We start from the raw sequence: 21,995 nt of genomic DNA, 5'->3' as shown, positions 1-21,995 counted from the left end.
AGATCAGAGACACTACAAAACCTGCCCAGCTTTAGAACCAGCTGTAGTTGGAATTCATCAGAGTGCAGCATGTTTTTATATTTCTGAGAAATACGCATTGACAACATAATCAAATATTTATCCTCCTCTAAAAAGCCATTATTACAAATCCATTCTCATCTTCACATGTTCAATGCCACAGCTCCTGAATATTCAGGCAATTTCAGGTTTTATTGGTGATATAAGATTTGCTCTTTCCTTTCCTGAAGGATCTTCCTTGACTGCCTTCCCCCAATTGAATTTGCCATTGTGAAAGGAATGTTTTTACATCTTGTGTTACTTGTACTGATAAAACTGGAGCTCCACTGATGCACACAGGTATTAACCAGGGCCCAGAGCCAGTTTGCACCTTGTTTTTTAAATGGAGTGAAGAAAGTGGACATGTGGGGGCAGTAACTTTTTAAATTTACATTTTTTTAATGACCTAAAAAAGCTAATTCAGAGCCTCATTAAAGCTAATATTAAACCTACCTCTATTCAGGAAAGCAATTAAGCAGTTTAGAGATGAACATGTCCCCAGATGTCCTCCCAAATCACAGAGATTAGGGCTCATCACTCTGGATTAGACACTGGATTACAAATCAGAGAAAAAGATACTTCATTAGTGGGGTTATGTCAAGAAAAGGAAATTATACCATTTGATTGATGCCCCCAATTAAAACTGTCTGAAAGAGCTAAAAATGCAATCACAGGCACAGGGGAGTGCTCAGAAACGCTCTGAACAGCAATAACTGTTCATACAAATTATTTAGCAGGGATTCTGCAGAGCAAAATGTGCTGGGAAAATCCAAACTGCTCCCAGTCAGTCCTGGAGCACAAAGTGCCCAGACCCCCTGAATTATTCACCACTCAGAATCTGTTGGGCTGGGGTATCCCAAAAGTTATTGATGAGGTACTTCAGAGGAGTTGGAGGGATGTTGGGAAATGTGTTTCTCTTCTCTCTCGTTATTTTGTAACACGTTGGGGTTTCTCTAAAAAAATGCAGAGGGCTTGAACCTGCATTATTCATGGCACTCAGAGACTGAGCTACTGGGGATGGCACCGTTAGAAGAATTTCCAACCTACTCAATATTGCATTTCACTTGTGAAATTAAATTATTTTTTTTTCCTAAAAAATATATTGCAGATAATGACAGAACAGCCAAGAAAAAATACCAAGTCATAATAAACCTGATAGACCAAAAGCTTTCTGGTGGATATCTATCAAAACCTTTTTGGTTTGGAAAGCATGATTTACTGTTTTCTTTTTCCTCTCTTTACTTCCCCAGGTGGAATTCAGCAGCTTTTTAACCTACAGCAGAATAAATTTTTGATTCTTGGGACTGGGCAGTGTTGGGTGTAATATGTCATAAGTACTTGAAAGTGTCTGACATCTACAGAGGAATCCAATTAATAAATAATAGAGAGAGAATTAATAATATAACGTATAATTATACGTTATGGGAATATATAATTAATAATATATATGATAATATATAATTAATCATGTATAATACAATTAATAAATTAATGTCTCTATCAGGTGATCAGAAGAAGCTTTTCCCAGTTCACTGGCAGAGACACCAAGTGTATCAGCTTGAACTTTACCAGGGAAATTCAAGTGTTTGGGAGGAAATTCCCTCCTGACCCCCCAAGATGTAAGCCCCCATTCCAAAATGCACAGAGATGCAGAATTCCTGCAGCACTCCCTGAGATCAAGGAGGGGACTGCAGTGGGACAAAACAACTCCTCAGACTGGCAACCTCCTCTGAAAGAGGGAGGGAAATAGGACAAGGAATGTTCAGCCTCTAATTCCTCTGATTCGACATATGTTTTTAATCTCTTGGAAGGAGCAGGAGAGTTTAAGCCTAGCAAGGATTAGTGTCATAGTTCTCTGTTACTCGTGTTTTGTAAGCACAGGCTTAATATTGGATGTGCCTTTACCGTGTCCCAGATCTCCCGAACTTTATCCCAAAGTTATTTCTGGATTTGGCCCGTGTGCCAAATCAAAAAGAGAACAATTCCCTTGGATTCCTCCAGGATGGAAAGGCAGGCTGTGGGTGTGGATCTATAATTACCATCTCCCTGGCTGTGACATGCTGCAGTGTGGGTGTGGCTGTGGCTGGGGAGCGGGGTGTGGGCTGGAGGTGCCAGACTGTTCCCGACGATCCCTGACTGTCTGCTCAGCAAACACACTTTGTTACACCATGACACACACAATAGTAGGGGCTGATTTCAGTGGATCTCCTGGGAATTTCCAGGCCATCAGCCACATATGCTGGAGGCCTAATTTTAATATCTGTGAGCGTGTAAAATGCCTGATGCTTTAATTCTCCATTATTTTAAAGCTTTTGTTTCCTGGAGCTCCTGCAGCTGACAGGATACACACAGGACAGCGTAGGGCACTGGGCAAGGAGGGGCTGGAGAAAGGCAGTGACTAAAAATGAGGAAATTCCTGTCCCTTTTCAGAGCTCTTGTCCCTTTTCTGGGTGCTGTGGGAAGGCTCTTACATTGCAACACTAAACCCATTTCCATCAGTGGCCTAAAAGCAACAGATGTTTGAGTGTTGCAGATTATTTAGACAATCTCCTCCTGGTCCATAACTGCTGGAGCAGCAGCCCCAAGGAAAAAGCAGAGTTATGCTCACCCAGCTGGAAGTGCATCCCGTGACTGGAGCATCTGATGACAGGGCTTAGGTGGAGATCCAGCCTCCGGAATTGGAGTTGCTCCCAAAGCAGTTGCAGGAATTAAGCAGAAATGATTTCTAATGAGGGTCTGCAATTGGTTCCTTGCTCCTTGGCAAACCAAAAGAGACACAAAATCAATCAAAACTCAGTGTAAATTATTCATCTGACTTTCCTGAGTTTAGCCCAAAACCCCAAGCTGGCAGCAATAAAAGGCCCTTTGCTCTGAGGGGCAGCAGATCCCAAACCCCAAACGGGGCTGGGGAGTTAAAACCCTCCAGTTTGAGTCTCAGGTCCCTTTTTTCCTACCCACATTCCAGCTACACAAACATCTGATATTTAATTTCCCAGGCTATATGATGTGGGGAAAAGTAGAGGAACCATCAACATTTCACACCCAGCCTTAAAATCCCAGGTACCATTTTGGATTAGGGGAATAATAAATCTTTCAGAGGAACAAATGTTCCAATCCTGGAGCAATAGGCCAGGGAGACAGAGGTTTAATGAACTCTTTAGAGATGGGTTTTCAGCTGGTGTAAATTGGCTCAGCTTCAACGGAGCCCACAAAAAACCTCTGCCTTATATAAATATACAGTAATGATCTCTCTCTCTCTCTTCTGTTGGGAAGCTTTTATCCTCAAAAGCCGTGTTCCATGTGAATTATCTTCATCATTTTAAGATGTAGGCTCTGGCCTCTGTATTTAACTGCAGCACTTGCTATCAGAAAATCAGGCAGTGCTTCCTAACGGGAGCTCATGCCTTGAATTCAGCTGTCACAGCCACTCGAGCTGCCTCGGGTAATTGGCTCCTCACAAATCTTTATCTAAAATAGAAAGGCAAATAACTATTAAAACCTTAACCTAAACTGAGGCAGTAAATTAGCCCACAAATTTCTTTTACTGCTCCGTTTTGCATGGATTTCCTCAGCCTATAAATCAGAGCTGAAGGAGAAGTTTGCAGGATCCACGAGGATCTGTGGGGTCTGGAGCCAGAAATGTCAGAGCTGAGGAGGCTCCAGCAGGTTCCTGAATGGGGCTCTCAGCCCCACTTTTTAAACCCTTGTGTGAGTGTTTCAGGGTTAATTTTTGAACTGTGGGAGGACTTGAACAGTCCTGCAGTGACGTGGCTTTTATCTGAATAAAATATATTGATCTTTTTTATGCGAATCCCACAGAAATGTATAATCCAACACCTCCAAGATTAAGGCATCCAGCTCAATACCTGGATTGGGAATTGTTGCAGGTAAAAATCCTCCTTGGAGTATTCCTGTGATTTTTAAATACTGCATACTATGTTCTCTGTGATGGAAGTAGGTCAAGGAGTTTGTTTTCTGGCATTTTCCCCTCTGTATCTGTTATATCTTTGCAGTCAAATTCTTCTTTAAAGTACATGTCAACTAAAAATTCAGATCTTTTCTCTTGGAGAACAGGGTCTGGGTGTTAAGGCCTGAATTTGTATTTCAACAGCTTTGCTTGAAGATAAACTTCAGAACACTCATGTTTTTCTGGACCTGTAGTGTCTTGTTCTTTACAGCTGCTGTTCTTTAAATGCTGGTTTTTTTGACATGTGTCTAATAGCAGATTCTTAGACAAACTCACCCAATTTAGCCAATAAATATTTCGTAATTCCCACAGAGAAGATAAAAAACCAAATTTTCCCTTTCTGTACTGGGGCTGGATTTTGCCTCCCAGTATTTGAAATACATTTCCCTCAAGATGTGAAATGGCACCTGAATTTTCTATCGTTGTGCTTTATACCTTTTCAAAATAGTGTGTGCAACCTTTGCTAAATTATAAGATAGAGCTTATTAAAATCACAGTCTAAAATTGCTTGTGACCTTCAGACTCAGTGCAGGGGGGCAGCTCCAAACTGCTTGTTGGTTTTGGAGGGTTTCCTGTGAATTTAAGTCTCACATTTGCTTCCCTGGGTTAGTTGGCTTTTCCTTTCCTTGTTTCATGGACATCCCTCCCTGTGTCTTAGTGCAGCCCCTGCACCTTGGAGTGTTGAAATCCCCCAGTGGTTCACAGAGTAGCTAAAGCTCATTTTATTGATTTACTTTCATTTATCCCCTTTGGGGCAGCAGCTGGTGCTGTCTGGGGGGTCTGTGTTCCCTTTTTAGCTCCCTCTGTCCTGGACTGAATTGCCTTCTCTTGTGGCACATGCCTGGCTTTCCAACAGCCCTATTTCCCTGTTGCTCCAGAGCTGGAATGGGCCGATTCCAGGTGCCTGAGCAGGGCAGTGAGGGAGGTTTCAGTGCTGACATCAAGGAAAGCCTGTCCAGCCTCACCTCCCTCAAAAGAATTCAATTTTGCTGAGTAGAAGGAGATTTTGAGCAACTTTGAAAGGCTGGTGAGGGTGGAGTGATAGAGTTTTGTGTTTCTATGGAGTATCAGGAATTCTGTTACCTCCTTTTCCCTGAAAACACCCACTGTGTGTTGCGGGCTGATTCAGCCCCACAGCTCCTGTTTTTCCTGGGAATGTCCATGTGGACACATCCAGTGCAGAGGAAAAAGCATAGTCTGGCTCCTCCGGTTGAGGGAGAGAGTCACAGGTAACCATGGCAACCAGGCTGGCCCTGGGAGCAGCAAGGCTTTGCATTCCAAAAAATAAAATAGCCCAAATTCACTACAACAGCCATTAACACTCTGGCTCCTTTGGAGGTCTCTCCCTCGGATCTGTTCCTTAGGAATGCTGACAGCAGTGGCTATCACACCTAGGTAAGGATGTTTTCCCCTGCTCTACCTGCTGCATCATCATTTATCTGCTGATACATCTAATCATGGCTTTGAATTTAACGGGGATATTTGAATTTCAAGGGGGAGAAACATCGAAGACAATTTTGTGTTCCCCTGAAAAGTTTCCATCTGTCACACACTTCCAAAGCCCAGGGTCTCCCATCAATATTTATAACACTCAGCTCTGTGTTTTCACAAAAGAGCTATTAATGCAACATTTCAGCTCTGGTGACAAGTTACATTTAGTGCTGTCAACCAACAAAGATGTTCTTTGTTTGCAAAATCCCCTCTTTTCCTTTTTTTTACTTGACCATTAGGTTTCAGTTTTGAAGGAAATGTGTAGATATGCTTTCCAATATTTTCTGGAAGGCTACTGGAGAGGTGACAGATGGAGGTTATGGATTAATTTTCCTAGGAGGTTAAATAAAGTTTTTTGTGCAGGTTCTTTGCTTGGGATGAAACTCCTGAATTCCTAAAGGGGACCAGGGAACTTCAGGAGGGGAAAGTCTCTGAAAGAAGGATTTAATTTGTCACTGCTTATTTTTCTTCCCATGCTAATCAGTCTCTCGTGAGGGTCATCAGTGTGTATGGAAGCAAGAAATTCGATGTAAGTGGCTCTACAAAAGCAGTTTAAAAAATGTTACTTTTGCAGGTTGGAATTAGGCAGCTCCAATCACTGCAGTTGGATTTAAGCAGCAGCAGGAAACACACAGCATAATTTCTGTCCTGCCCCCCGTGTCTGTCCAGCTGGTTAATTGACCTGTGAGTGTGTAATGAACCCCTGCCAATATCCAATCTTTAAACCACTTCCAATCCCATCAAACCGCTCCGTTCCACAGAACCCTCCACTTGAGTCCACGCTGCCTTTCCCCTTTCCCGGTCCTCGTGGAGCTCTGCAGCTGCCAGGACTGTTCTGCAGCCAAATGACCTGCCCAGCCCTGCTGCTGCTCCTGACTGTGTGCAGAACCAGGGAAAGGGACAACTGGAGAACTGTGGGACAGGCAGGGCCACCTGGGAGCATTCCTGGGAGCATTCCTGGGAGCATTCCTGAGCCTCTGCGGGGTTTGGAGCTGGTTACACACACTCCACCTCTCTCAGGGAACAGAGGCCTTGGGGTTTTGCCAGACCCTGGTTAATTGTTCTTCATTAAGAGCAGCCCCAGGCTTGAGATGATCCCTAGAGAGGCCACGATCCATCTCAGCCATCCTATGGCTTGGGAAGAACTTGCTCTGTGCCTTGGTCTGGTAAAACCCTCTCAAAACTGCAGTTCAGATAAATGCAGGGGGGTCTCCTTCGGGGGGTAAAAGGGCTCATGATTTTCATTTGCTATTAATTTCATTTCCTCCACCATCCTGCCACGTGCTACATCTCTTGTAGCATTTGGAAAACCAGTGGAGAAACGGAAACACAGCCAGAGATCAACAAAACTACTCTGACAGTGACACTGATGGGAAAATAATCACTCTGAGCTGTGCTGGCTCATTTGGCTCTCACTCCAAGGTCATGGCTTTGAGTATCTCTGCAAATGCTGCACGGAACTGTGATCAAAGTAGGGGGGAAATCAGGAGTAAGATCAAAATCTGGAACTCTTTTTAAAATACTCTCCAAACCCCATAGCTGTCCATACATAAACTATGGAGTGGTTGTAATTTGGGCAGCCTGGAGGCCTACCCAAAGCCATGAGCTGTCATTCCAGCTGCTGCAGACTGACTGCTCTGGGACAACACAATCCAGCTCCAGCTGACTTTAAACAGGGAGCTGGGGATCTCCCCAAAATGCAGTTTTGATCCCAGCTTTCCTGAGGTCAATAATCAGCCCCACTGAATTTCAAGGCCACTGCTGGATATGCTGAGACTCAGGAATCAAGAAAACAACAAAAGGGAATTAATCACTTTAAATTTTTTTCCTTGCCTGATTCCAGTTTCACAGCACAAGCCCAATCAGGAAATGTATTTGTGCACTTCAGCTGGATCTGTCGTGGAATATTTTGACTACCAACGTGGGCAAAAGGCAATTTGAACTAACCTACTGCCAAAATAATTTTGGTACCTTGCTTTAAAATTGAGAGGCTCCAGCCCAGATTCAGGGAGCAAGGCCAGTGTCATGTCCTCAGTGGCAAAGCCATCGTGGTCATCAGACCAGGAAGGACAATACTGACTTTAAGGTGTATGAGGGTGGAGAAAAATAAGGAGATTGAAATAATCAACATGTAGCATCAGAAGTGAATCTGGTTTCCTTGGCAACTTCTAGTGTGTGGTCTGTGTATCCCTGAGAATTTTACTTGTAAGTGGGAGCAGGTACTTACTGGAAACTGGAATGCTTTGGAGGGAGAGAATTCCTGTTTCCTGTGTAGTCATTGTCTCCTCCCTTGGGAACTGGGATGGTTGTTAAATTGCGTCATTTGAATAGTTACAGCAGAAGAGCTTTGGTTAAAAATACCTCCCTACCCCAAAATAGACCAAAAGCAATTTAAAAAGCAGGTAGAAAAGTACTTTGTTTTGGTGTTTGGGATACAGCAATCCCTGGGACTGGGCTCTGGGCTGATGTTTTCATCAGCCCCTCTGCTTCCAAGCATTAAATCATCGTGACTGAAGCATCAAAGGCTCACGAGGCTTTAAAAAATGGAAAGTGTTGGGTTGTTTAGCTTTTCCCATCCATCATTTCAATCTTTGCATGATATCTTCAAAGATTTTCTTTTTAATAAAAATGGAATTGCTCTGCAATCCCATGAGAGGAAATAAAATTGCAAGATGTTAAAAATCACAAGGAATGACAATGAAGTCTTAACTGGCTTTAAGTGGGAGCAAAAAAAAAGAAAAAACACCCCAACAAAATATACAGTGACTCCTATATAAAATATTGTTGGGATAAAAAAAGTTTAAAATACATTCTTTAATGAGGCACTTTCCTATCTGTGGTACCTGAAATGAAAATGGAGATAATTCTGCTTCATGTTTGGACACATTTCATGCTGCTTCACATTTTGATTTGACCCAGTCACAGAAACTGCTGAAGTATAAAATGTAAATAAAGCAGAGACAGCAACGAGCAAAGTAGATTTACCTTTTGGTCCTGACTTCAGTCTGAGTTGTTGGTGCTGTTTGCCAGGTGATGGATCTGCTTGAACACCTGTGTGGAGGCAACTCCCACAATGCTGTTGCTGGAGGGGCTTCTTGGTCGGAGCAAAATCTCTGCAGGGGTTGGATGTGCTGTGCTGAAAAAGAGGATTTACTGTGACTACAGAGAACTGTGATCAGGATTGACATCAGAGCATCTCTGATAAACCACAAGCGGTAGATGCAGGAGCTTGTGGGGTATTTCTTTAGCTTCTCCAGGGCACTAATCCAGACCTAATGGCAGCTGCTCATTTTCCTATGAATATTTCATGGTGTGTTAACTCTTAGACTAACCCACTCAAATAGCCAGTTACTTTTATACTGTAATTTATGTGTGACCTTCGTGATCAGAGTGTCTGAGAACACATGGAAATTAATGAATTCTCTCTTCTCACCAGGGTGAGGAACTGAGGTAATAATTTCTCATTACAGAAGGGAAAAGAGGGCACACGTCGTGTCCAATCTTTTAGCCTGTGGCTGAGCTGTGAACTAAGCCCAGCTCTCCAGAGCCAGGCTCATGCTGAAGCAAATAGGTCAGACTTGCTCTCACTAGACCGTGCACGGGCCGAATTGCAATGTAACATTTAAAAAGCACGTTCAAGTTTTTTAATCCAGGAGCCAAATTTTCCTTTGCAAACGTTGCCTCTCTTGCCCTACAGAGCTCTCGGGGGCGTTTGAGGGGTTGTAAGCACTGCCAAGGACAGCAGAGTTTCTCTGGCTCATTCTCTCCTCACACCATTCCCTGTAGGAGTGTGCAGGAGGAAGAGCCTCTCTCACTACACAGACGGTGCTGAAACACTTGCACAACCTCCCATTAACACGGTGGCTTTGTTACTGCGGGAGAACATTTGCAAATGAAGCGCAGAAAGGTTCAAGTTACCGGTCCTGCCCACCCACAGCAGGTCATCTCACAGCATCACATCAAGAACAAGCGTGTCCCCTGCTGTCACCAGACTGGAGCGGGGCAGGACCCACAGGGCTGACAAACCTGGGAACAACAGGTGATTGTCTGCCTTTCTTTCAGTTTGCTATTCCTATTTTTCCGTCCTCCATTCCCTGCTTCCAACAGCTTCTGTCCTTCTGTTGTTCCTTCTGTTCTACCCCCATCTTCCATCTGCCCTTACATCAGTTTTTATCCTCTCATCCTTTCTTCCTACACTCCATCCTTCCTTCTGTTCTTTCTTCCATTCTGTCCTTCTTTCTGCCCATGCTTCCATTTGACCTCCCTCCCTACTTTTGTTCTTCCATGTCCTTCCATCTATCCTGCCTTCCATCTTTGTACATACATTCCACTTTCTACCCTTCCATCCTATTTTCCATCCCTCCATTCTTCATTCTGCCCTACTCTCCTTCTACTCCTCTTTCTTCCTCCTGTTGGCTGTGCTTCCATCCCTCTGTCCTTCCATCTGGTTCCTCCAGCTTTCTATACTTCCTACCATACATCTTTCTATCTATCCTTCTTTCTGCCCATCCTTCTTTCCTTCCATCTGTCACTCATTCTTCCCTTCTGTCCTTCTTTCCAAACCATCCACTTTCTATCTTTCCCACCTTCCTTCCCTCCACTGATGCCTCCCATGCATCCTTTTGTCCTTCCATATGTCTTCCTTTCCATCCATCTGTTCTTCTACCCTTCCCTTCCTAGGTCTGTCTCTCCTCACTCCCATCCATCCTTACATTTCTATACCCATTATATATCAAATACATCTATTTATCATGGGTGACACTCACCTTTCCCTGGTGCTCTCCCTGACCAGCAGCAGCAGATCCCTGTTTGTGCTCCATTTGAGGGTGTCTGTCTGTCCATCTGCACCTCCCTTCTTCTGGCCTTTGCTCCTTGGACATGTCCTTCTATCCTGGTGGTGGTCGCTGGGGGCAGTTAAAGGCCCTTCCCACAGGGCTGTGAATGGTGTCAGCAGTGCTGAGTGACTCCAGCCCCAACCTGCAGAGTGCAATTGGAATGAAAGGAGTTTATTTCCATGCAGAGACACAAGTTTTGTGCTACAATGCACGGCCTTTTCCCAAGTAATACCCCACACCCCTCACTAACAGCACCCCCTGCCCCTCTGCACACCCCTCTCCTTGCAGTGTCCCCAGTGCACCTTCGAGGAGGGGAGGAGGCACCAATAGTCTGGATTTAGGAAACGTGTGCTTTTGGCAAGAACCTCAGCCAGAATTGCTGCCATCAATCTCCCATTACTGTAATGACACATTCAAATGGCACAGGGCTTTACAGGCTGTGCTGGGAATTATCCATCCACCTGCTCCCTCAAACCGTGCTACATGTGTTTATCCTTCCCATCTCCCATCTTTGGACCACACTGACTCGCCAAGAAGGAAAAAAAATAATAGGTATTTCTCAACACAGCCCTGTTTTGTGCAGCATTCCAGCAACTCTGTCTGGATCTGACACCCAACACTGCTCATCTGAGATAAACAAAGGGAAAAGCACAGGGCTGATAACCAGCAGTAGCTTCTTGCAGCACACACAGACACCCCCTCCTGCCTCTCCCCGGCCATAAATTGGAAAGGACACTGGTGGGAGGAGAAGGGTTTTACTCCATCTGAGCCAATCCTGAATACCTTGGCTGAATTATGGGATGTACACCGATGGGGCTGTCAGCCTGCTCCTTTTGGAGTGACAGAGCTGCAGAGAAAACCCCTTTGTTTGCCTGAGATAATATTGTGTTTTCCCCGAGTCCTTTATGAGGGAGATGACATATGAGGGACGTTCCTCCTGAAACACAGAGACACTAAGTCAGCAATTGCTGAACAGCCCTGACTAAACAAGGGCCTGCACTGAGCTCTGCAGCCAAGTGATGCTGGTGTCCCCCAACAGCCTGACAATGGGATTTTCTCCCAAAATACTGTCTCTCAATTTGCACAAAGCCATTGCTTAGAATCTTAGGATTTCCTCAGCAGTAATCACAGCCTTTAAACCAGCTTTTCTACAAGCACATGTAACTCATACCCATAGGAAAAGGAAGTTTCCTCGGAGAAAACTGAAATAGGAAGGCACTACACATTCATTTTATCAAATTAAAGACAAAAATTATTAAAAGGCAAGGGAGGACATGTTAAAAAAAAAAAAAGGCTACATTTCTTCGTATTTAAAATCACAAATAAAAAACTTTTCAAACCTTTCCAGTACCTGATACAAGGCACAGCTCCAAGTATCCAGTGTAAAGGAATTTAGAGGACACCTTTGATAAAAGCAAAGAGATCATGTAGGTTCATTGTCTTCCCTTCTGTTAAAAGAGCAGATTTACTACCAGGAGCACAAATGTATGAGAAAGCCTTATTGCAGGTACAAAGGTTTGTTCTTTCTGAGTCAGCAGAATAAATACAAGAATCCTGTTTCCAAAGGCCTCCCAGGAGTCCCTGTTTCCATAAGCACAAGGTGTTCAGTCCCAGTTAAATTCCAAGGTCTCCCTTCACCATCACCCCAGGACACATCTCTTTTTTTTTTTTCCTCTCCCCGGATGCTGCAGGAACAGCTAATTTCTGCCCCGTCCAAGGCAGTGGGTGTGTTTTATAAACTCTGCAGAATGTGGTGACATCCCTCAAGCCCCTTCCTTCCCTCTCCCGCCCCCCCCCAACAAAAAAAAAAAGGCTAAAGAAAACAAGGAAAACACTTTTGAATCCATACCCTCCAATCCTGTTTGACACGCTGTCCATTGCTTCTGGTGGGATAATGATTTCTTGATGGACTCTCACAAATGGGCTGTTTCCCACATTATCTGAAATAATTGCTTCAGAGTGACCACAAAAGGAACAGCAGGTAGGAAATGAGGCTGCAGTTGCCAAAACATAATGGATCATTTAGTCGTTCTCTGCAGGTTTTAACACTTCTCTGGCCATCAGGAGCCCTAATGACTGTTCTGATGATAAATGTGGCTGGAGGAATCAGCTCGTTCACATCGCTGACTGTCACAATAAGGCCCACAGAAAATAAACATTTAAAGATAGATGTATTCAAAATGTACTCCCAGGCACTAAAGCCTCTGGTTTCCCTGCCGGGTGTCCCAGGAAGGGTCTCCCCTCCTCTTTGTGGCACTTTGATGAGGTTGTCCCCAAGGCTTACACTCCCAGAACACACAGGGACAGAGCCAGCTGCACAGCTGGGGCAATTCCAACTTCTTTACCACCATTTCTCTGTATATTTGGAGGTAAACCCCCAAGAAACACATTCCTGCTGCTCCAACATTTCCTCTTGCACACTCAGTTTTTCTGGGGATGATCTAAACACACAAGCTGGGCTGTCATTTAACTTGGACCAATCTTTTCCTAGAAGAGCCTTGTGAGAAACCTTTTAACCCTTTTTTAAATATATATATATATATCTTTTAATATCTCCTTTCTTTTATTTTTCCCTCAAAGCCACTTCCAGCCCTTCTTCCCCCAGCTACCAAGACTGACAAAACCCACAGTCACTTAATATCCCAAAGCCTTGAAGAGTTTTCCTCTTTTTGCCATTAAAACCCCTGAGTCAAGCACTGGTTCCATCCATGTCCAGGGGACAAAAAATAACCCTTTTTTGGGGTGAGCCACTTGATGAAAACAAGCCATTTAAATAAATGTATATTTTAATTGTGTCCTGTAACAGAATTTGGATTATATTCTTTGTGTGGAGCTTTCCAAGAGGCATTGTGGTGTAAGTTTGAAAACAGTCTTGATTTTTTGAGAGTGTTTTAGTGTACTTGTGTAAGCTGCAATTAAGACTTAAAGAAATGTGTTCCATGCCTTCCATGTTTTTTTTGGGGAGGGTTTTTTTGTGTCTCAGAGGCCTGTGTGCTGCCTCTTGATTCCCTGCACACTTTCATCCCTGGAGGTGTTTCTCACTGTGGCTCCACAATGAAACAGGTTAGGAGGAGCAGAAGCAGCTATTTAGGAAGCTTCTGGGCCAATTTGTACATAGCAACTATTCTGGGAGCGCAGGCTGGATAATCAGGCCCCTAAATAGCCAAACTATTTGTGTGGAGCTTCCTCCACGGCTGGAATTCCACCTGCATTTGGTACAGCCAATTTACTGCATTGAAAAGCTGCAAAAATTGGCTGCCAAGTTTTGCAATAGAAGGAAAACTGAGATGCTTTGAAGGAACAAACCCACGATAAAACGTCAGGACAGTCGAGGACCTTGAGCAGTTGAAGAGGCATCGTTTAGAAGGAGGATACAGGAAAGGGAGTGGCAAACAGCCCAAACTCAAAATTCCACCCAAGGCTTTCCAAGGGAGAAGGCAAGGGAGGACTTTTACAATTAGTTTGAGGCAGAGGACACCAATTGCAATTTGTGCTGTAGGAACAACAGACAGCTGACAGTTGGGATCGGTTCCATTGGCCTTCCTGTCACTCGTCCCTGGGGAAAAGCCCCTGGTGGGATCCTGCTCCCTGGAGCACACTGCTCAGCCCAGGATTGCTACTGTGAGACCTTCCCACGTGGGAGAAAGGGAATCATTCAACCACTTCACTCCTTTCTAAGAGAATATGTTGAACTCTTATCCCGTAAAAATCAATTTTTCTATCAAAGTGCATGTGTCCCAGGGAGGAAAAGCCAATATTTACATTCTAGTTCCCAACTTAAACCACAGCAGAGCAGTACAACTGAGCCTGAGCCGCAGGAAACACTTGATAGTCACTGTAATTTTGGCCTGGGTCTCAATTTGAAGCCCAGAATGGAGGAGGGGGATTATTCTCACCAGAAGCCACTCACTGGGAGGCTCCAGCCAGTACCTTGAACTGCAGAGTCACTGGGGATGAGGATATTCCTTGTCTTCCCCAGGCAGGTGCCAGCATGGAATGAAGTCTGGTCCTTGTGTGGAGTGAGCTGAACTCCTGCAGATGCTGTAAAATAAATCCTAAGGGAAACTGGTGACTGAACTGGAACATTATTTTTGCTCTTACCACTTCTGGTCCTACTGCTCCGAACCAGGATCTACCTCAGTGGCTAAATTAGCTGTTCCAAGGGGGATTTAATTTGGGAAACCCAAAACAAAACCACCAGCCTCACAGAACTCGAGGGCTCAAACATTTTAATGATAGAAAAACAAGCCTGAGTTCTCAGCACTTGATATGCAAAGCTCACAGAGCTTCCAGAATAACTCCCAACAACCCTCTCAGATCAAAGGAGTCTCCTAGGCTGATGTGGAACTGCACAAGCCTTTCTGTTACAGATTTAGATGATAAACAGGATTTATCCTGGAAGTGTGTGCACACAAACACACACATGTAGGTATCTATACATTCCCATCACTCCAGAATCTCTATAGATCTATCTCAGCACACCTGTGAACACACACAAACCTGTGTATTTGGGTTTGTACACACACAGACCTCAAAAGGCTCATCAATTTGGGATCAAATTCCACTCGACAGCCAATTAGATATTTTTTTCCCCCTGAGCAATACTGTAAATATGAATGTGGTTTCTTTTCCCTTTTAGGGAAGTTAAGGCTGTCACCCAACTCCTGGAACCTGCTGGCTAATTCAAAGGGAAAGAACTGCAGCTCCACTGCCAGGACTGCAGCAGACAGGTGCTGTAGGACACGCTGCTTTCCAAGGCACAGAAGCCCTAATTTTCAGCACACAGATGTCAGTGCCAAGTGTGTGAGTTCAGAGGGTCAGCAGCACCAAGTTTGATCCTGGACAGAACACGTTTCAGACACTTCATCACAGCGGAACAGCCACCACAAACCATCGCAAAGAGCCACGTTAATCAAGTCAAAATGGGCCTTACAGGAAGGTTTATGTGCAGCAGATATGAAAAGGGAACTTGCTGATTATTCCAAATCCTGTTTTAATTAACACCTACTCCTAGTCTGCCTTTATTTTTTTCCTTTTCATCTCCTGCCTGTCATTCATTTGACATCTCTGGGGTGATGGGAGTGATACTTCAACTGAATGGGAACCACAAAAAACCCAAACCATTTCCAATCCTCTGTCTGCTTAAAGAGATTCTGCTGATCCACACTGGCCCCTTTGTCCCGTTATGGGGCAAAAGATGATTTGGAAACACATTTTTTCACTTCATTTCAGACTAATTCTAACAGAAACCACAACTCTGGACAGAATTTCAAGAGCAAGAGTCAGCTTTGTCTCTCCCCAGCTTTTTTCCTACCAAACACCACTCCTTGGCTGCTCAGTGCCTCCAAAATCAGCCTGATGCCGAGGTTTTTAAATGATGATGAAACAGAAAAGTAGGGCAGGCAAGGAGAGGGAATTTTCCAAACATATTCATGGTTGCTGTGAGTCCTGATTTCACTGCAGTCAGAATAAAAATGGGCATCACTTCCAGCTCTCCAGAGCTGGGCTCTCATCCCAAACTCAAAGCCCTGCCTGGATTTTAGACTCAGACTAATGTACAGGGGGTCAGCTTGTGCTGTGGGAAAGGCTGTGGCAGATCATTTTCCCTGATGCCAAGCACATTGTTGAGTGCTGAATTACAGGTGATCTGACCTTCACTCACTCACTTTACTCTGGGTCTACATTAAAGGAGAGAATAAATGTGGCTTCTAAAGGCCGGAACAAAAATAATCACCTCCTGCTGCAAAATGGTAGATTTTATATTTTGGTTGCAACACAGCAGCAGATTGTGAGACTCTTTTCTCTGGATTTCCTCTCCTCTTTCTCTTTCCATGTGCTTTCTGTCAGTAAACAATTACACTGTCAAATCTGTTTGCAAACTTGCTCCTGAAGAGGCAAACCCCTCCTATTCTTAGATATACTGCCAATATTTTTTCCCATACAATTTCTGCCTGGTTTGATGCTAATTAAGCACCTCAAAGTGCACTTTTCCAGGTGATGCCAAGGGGAAAATTCCCTTTGATTTTGTCTGTGCCCATTTCATTGTTGCCTCACTGCCAGACTGACCCTGGAACTCCCAGCAGCCTCCAACAAGGTGCCACAGACTGGGGCAGTTGTGGCACATCCCTCGTGTTCCTCAAGGAAGAGAAGGCTCCCAAACCAGGTCCTACCTGGCTGTGGCACCCCCAGCTGGAGTCTGTCTGTGCTCTGAGGAATTATTGAGGCTCTGCATTTACAGAACTGCAGGATCTACCTAATGACCAACAGAGGAGCAAACGTGACCTTGTAATGTGTGAAGAGCTGGAGCGCCCGTGCAGGGATGAAAGGCACAGCCCAGCTCGTGCTGCTGGGAGCTGTAACACTGACAGCAGTGCTGCTCCCCCTCGGTGCTCACCAGCCCTTTAGTTAACTGGGCTGGAGCTCCCTTTCCTCTTTAGGGAAAGCAAGGATTTTCCTGGGATCGTTTGAACAGCTTATCTTGCTTTAATCACTTCCCTTTCCCTGGGTTTAAAGCCAGGGAACCTTTAAAGCCTTTCACTGTGACTCAGAGTGCTCACTGCCTTTATCACAGGCTTTAGACAAAGGAAACACTTCCAGAACGGGAAGAGGCAGCTCCTCCATCCTGCCAGAGGGATACAGGGAGGAATAACCCTTTCTAATTGTTGGAACAGCGAGTCAGAGCCAGAGCTGTAAGGCCTTTGGGTATCTTTAACAGGTCAGACAGGTGTCTGTCAGCGTGGCACAAGTACCAAACCTCTCTGGGGCTTGGGGATACCTCAAGGTCTCTTGGCACTGGATGGTTCCATGGGTTTTGTCAACAAATTGGGGAATTGGGATAGGAATTTTGCACCCATTTGGTTCATTCCTGGTAGTGGTTAAATCCCCAAGTCTCTCTGGTGTTAAGCAAAGCCCCAGCCCTGAGGTGACCCAGACTCAGAGAAGCACTCTCCCAAGTATTCACAAACATTCCTCAGCCCCACATCTCCCACCCTGCATGGCCCTGGTCATTCCAGCTCCAAAACCATCCTCCTGGGTCCCTGTCCAGACAACCCAGCAGCTTTACAGACATCACCATCAAACAGCAAGAGGCCACGAGCCAGGATTCTGCTCCAGGGCAGGTTTGGGAACAGGTTTTTTAAGGATTGGGGCAATTTTGGCCCTGAACTGTTAAATATATGTTATTAAACCAAGTGATCTGATAGAAAAATAAAAATATCTTACTGAGTTTCAGTTGCTCCTTTATCTTTGTTTGGGGTATTGACCACACATTAAGGTACACATGATCCTGAGGAAGATAAAATGGAAAATCTGCCACATTATGAGAAGTGAACAGTGTTACCCTGAATCTAATTATAATATTATAATATAATACACCTTTGAGAGCCCCTGTTGGGAGCAAGTATTTAAAGACCAACGTTAAAGGGAAATAAACCTTTCCAGTCAATTGGGAAGGTAAAACCAGTAGTGAGGCAACTGCAGAAATGGAAGCACAGCGAGAGGAAAATTAAAACCAGCATCCCCAGAATACCTGCCTTAATTAAACGTTGCCTGGGAATATGGGAATTGAAATAGGAATGACATTTGAATTCATAAAAGAGCAGTAAAAATATTCGGGATTTTTTTCCTTTGATTGATGGTGTAATTTCCTGAGATCCAAGGCATGTTGGCTTTGCCTGAAGGACAAGTGTGTACAGTGGTCAGGAGAGAGAGAGAGAACCTCAAAATGCAGCCAAAACACTGCTGTGCTGGGGAATTTTTGCTTCCCTTTGTTCTGAACATACCTATTGAACACCACCAGAAAGCCCCACAAAACAGCACAGAACAGTGAGATTAAATATCACGCCAGAGCTACTTCAAATTCTTAGAAAAACTAAAATTAAAGATAGGGCCTTAAAGCCACGGGGTCAAGTTTATGTCATCCATGACTTTCCACATTTTAAAGGCCACTCTTCTATGAGATGAAACATTTCACTAGGGAGGTGTTGTAAATACTGAGCTGGGCCACAAGTGTTGTCAGGCTGCTGTTGGACTGGATTGGTTTATGCTGCCATAGTACCCAGGACCTTAAAAACAGGCTTAATGCTTTGAATCAATACAGATTGAATATTGCTGTCCACATCTTTGTCCGTGCACAGTTAAATGCCATGTGGGAATAATGTAGCCCTTCTGTCACATGCAGCAGGGGCTTTATGCACCAGTTTTTCCTTTCCTCCCTACGTTGCTCCAGTCCCTGGTACCATAAACCCGTTTTCCTGACTGGAAGTGTTGGATCCCGAGCTCCCCCTGGGCAAGCCCATGTTTCAGCAAGAGAAGAAATGCAGGCTGATGCTCATTAAAAGTCTGTTGATGGTCTCAGCCTCTCCTACTGAAGCTTCACCCGTTTCTGTTTCCAGGAGGATGTGTTTGACTGCAGTGTTTGGAAAGTAGAGCAGCAGGTACCAATTATCTGCCTGCAAAGGCTGTGTCTGCATACACAATTTCTGCTGGGGTGGGATGGTATTAAATTCACTGGGAGATTGCCAGAGTTTAGAGGTATTAAGCAGGAATTCTGACTCAGAGACAAAGCCACGTTTCTGCAGGGTGAGGAGGGTGTTTGCACACCCTGCACCATGCACAGGGAAACACCCCCTGCTCCACAGAGCTCAGGAACCCGCGCTGAAAAAACCCAGACAAAATACCCCAAAGTATCAAGGGGTTTCTTTTTAGGGCTGTTGCAACGTGTCACAATAAAGCTGCCCAGCTGGGAGTCCCTCTGCTCCATCTGCTCAGGTGTTTGGAGCTGCAGCTTTGCCTCCAGTCGCTCAGTTTCTGTGCTGAAAATGTGAACAAGTGCTACTGGTGAAATCAGGGACCGTTTCCAGGCTCCTCCGAACGTGGATCACGAGCCTCGGGTCTTGTCTAGTTTTTCAGAATAACCAAGTACAAGCAACAAAAGCACATGAATGAATATAAACAGCTCCAAGTCAGGGGCCTTGCCTCCAAACACTTCAGAGCAGAGACAGGAGCTGGTACATGAAGTCACACGGCACTTTTCAAAAGCTTATTAGTCATCTTGTTCTTGTGCAGAGATGCCCTTGATATTCTGCTGCCTTAACAGGAGCCACCAGTATCCCAGCTCCTTCCATGAGAGCTTCCCACACACCTGCAGCCCCCCAGCAGCCAGAGAGGGATGATGTAAAACACACCACGCAGAGGGAACGAAGCGGGAGCAGACAATCCCCGGGGTGGGTGTGAACAACACCCAGACACGTCTGTCCAAACGGGAACAGGCCAGGAGTCAATAAATAAGAGCTGATCCCCCGGGCAGCTCCAAATGCCACTCAGGGAGACGTGTGGAATGAACTGCCCAGGGGAGCAGGGGGGGGGGGGAAGGAAATGGGGACTGGAAGCGCATCAGGAGAGAGAACCTTCATTTAGTCACTGCAGGAGGCAGCTGGAGCTGCAGCCAGGTCTGAGCTCCACAAGGAGGGCACGGAGCTCAGAAAAGAGCAGTGTGGTGGAGGGTGTTGTGAAATAACGTTACTGTTAGAGAAAAGTAAAGAGAAACTAATTAAGGATTAATATTAAATGAAGGTGAGAGAAGCTGGAAAGGGTCAACAGCCAAAAAGGTTTGTAAGGAAGGGACATGATGCAATCTGGTGGAAAGCAAGGACAGCAAGACCATGCTGGTGCTTTTTCTACATTATTCATACAGGAAAAAAAACCAGAAGCAAGCCTGAAGTAGAGCAAGAAAAATATTATATACAAGAAGCAAAACCAAAACTCCACATTGGGTGATGCTGAAATGAACTCAAAGAGCAAAACCCCTGTGCCTGGTAAAGCTACAGCAGAGGATAAAGCAACGGCAACAGTGGGAAACAAAACCAGCAGGGCACTTTAGGGGGAAGGTCACAACTGGAGAGCCAAGTACATTGCCCAGAGGAAAAAAAAAAAGGAGGTTAGTTATGGCATTTCAAAGAGAAATACTCAAAGCTCCTGCGTATAAAAAATTAATAAGCTGACCAAACATTTGAAAGCTGAATAAATAACCCTTCCCTGGCAAAAAAATAAAGCTGAATGATCTGAGACAAAATAAGGGCATCCATCCAGCAAGGAGAAGGAAAAGATAAGCTCTTTTCCTCTCCAAACTTCCCCAGCTTTCATTAGAGGTCACAGAGCTCAGAGAGGATGGAGTTCAAACAATGTTTGAGCCCAACCTTGATCACAGCACACTGTTCCTGGGGAACACTAAGTGGGGAATTATCAGTCCTGTTCCAAGACAAGGTGACACAGTAAAAGGCACAGGCCCAGTAACTTTGAGCTCCTTCCCTGTGCAGGCAGCTTGTCCTTCCCAGCCACCCCCAGGGCCTGAATGGCAACGAAAATGCACAATTCCCACCCACTGGGGGAAATGTCACCCATCCCTTACAAACCCAGCCCTTCACCTCTCAGAAATCTCCCGTTTCCTTGCTCGCTCCTGAGTAAGTCCCACGGATCTCAAGGGAAGGAGCTTCTCCCTCCTTCCATAAGGTCCCACCTGGCCTTGCTTTAGCACAGAGCAAACTGATGGTCTCTGCCACAGGGATGTTTGTGTGAAGTGGTTTTCCTCATGGCAAGGCAGCACAATGCCCAGAGGAGATGGGAAGACACATCCCACACAGATTCAGGCAGCTGTAAGTGCTGCCCTAGTGCCTGATCAACTTCAGAGTTATTTATTCAAATTATTCTTTTCATTTGAATCACAATTGAGCCTCCAAATAGCTGAGCTCCACCTGCACTTTCAAGGCTTGAACATCCACACTGAGTCAGGGCTGTCTGTAAAAGCAGGGAACTGAATATTCTTTTAGTTCTTGCCTTGTTTTTTTCCTCCTGAGTTCGAACAGTGGCAACTTATTCTGCAGCACCTTCTTCCCCGAGCCAGGGGAATAACCAGCCTTTTGTCAGGATGTGGTACCACCACCACACTCATTCTCCCTACAAAACTCTTTCCTTTCCAAACACCAGCTTGACTCACACCTGGAGAGGGTAATGAATATCCAGTGTATGCAGGACAACAAACAGCCCATGAGTCATTCCCAGGTTTGTCCTACAGCACCTTCACAGCCAGGCCCTGCTGGGGAACAAGGAGATGCTTTAACAGAGCTTTAGGAAAACTCAGGGGACACGTTGAACTTTCAGCTTGTTCACCACAAGGTGCCATTTGGCAACACCCATTTAATGCTCCAGGTTTTCTTTGCCACAGTCAGGAAATAGATGGTCCTGGCCACCCTTGCAAATCCAACAGCGGCTCAGATATGCTCAGATATGCCTGTAGAATTACCACAACAACAAAATAATCCCACAGGAGACACTTTCTCAGCTTTGCTGTGGTGTCTGACAGCAAGAGCACAACCTGCTTTTCTTATTCTTTCATTTGAAGAAAACTCTGCAGCCTCAGCAAGGTGGGGGTTTCACACCACTGAGAGCAGCAAGGAAGGAGAGGCCGAGGGGTACCCTGTGTGTGAGGAGGGCTCTGACTGTCAGAAATGCACTGGAGGCCAGAAATGTTGTTATTTATAAGAATGTTTGTCAGGGCAGTTTGTTTGGGGACGTTTGCAACTGTTTCTGCTTTCCAATAAAAAAAAAAATTAACAAATAAATGGTATTTGGTGCATGTTTCCAGAAAG

The sequence above is a fragment of the Chiroxiphia lanceolata genome, chromosome 3 (assembly GCF_009829145.1).
Source record: "Chiroxiphia lanceolata isolate bChiLan1 chromosome 3, bChiLan1.pri, whole genome shotgun sequence".
Taxonomy (NCBI): domain Eukaryota; kingdom Metazoa; phylum Chordata; class Aves; order Passeriformes; family Pipridae; genus Chiroxiphia; species Chiroxiphia lanceolata.
This window is presented reverse-complemented; position numbering follows the sequence as displayed.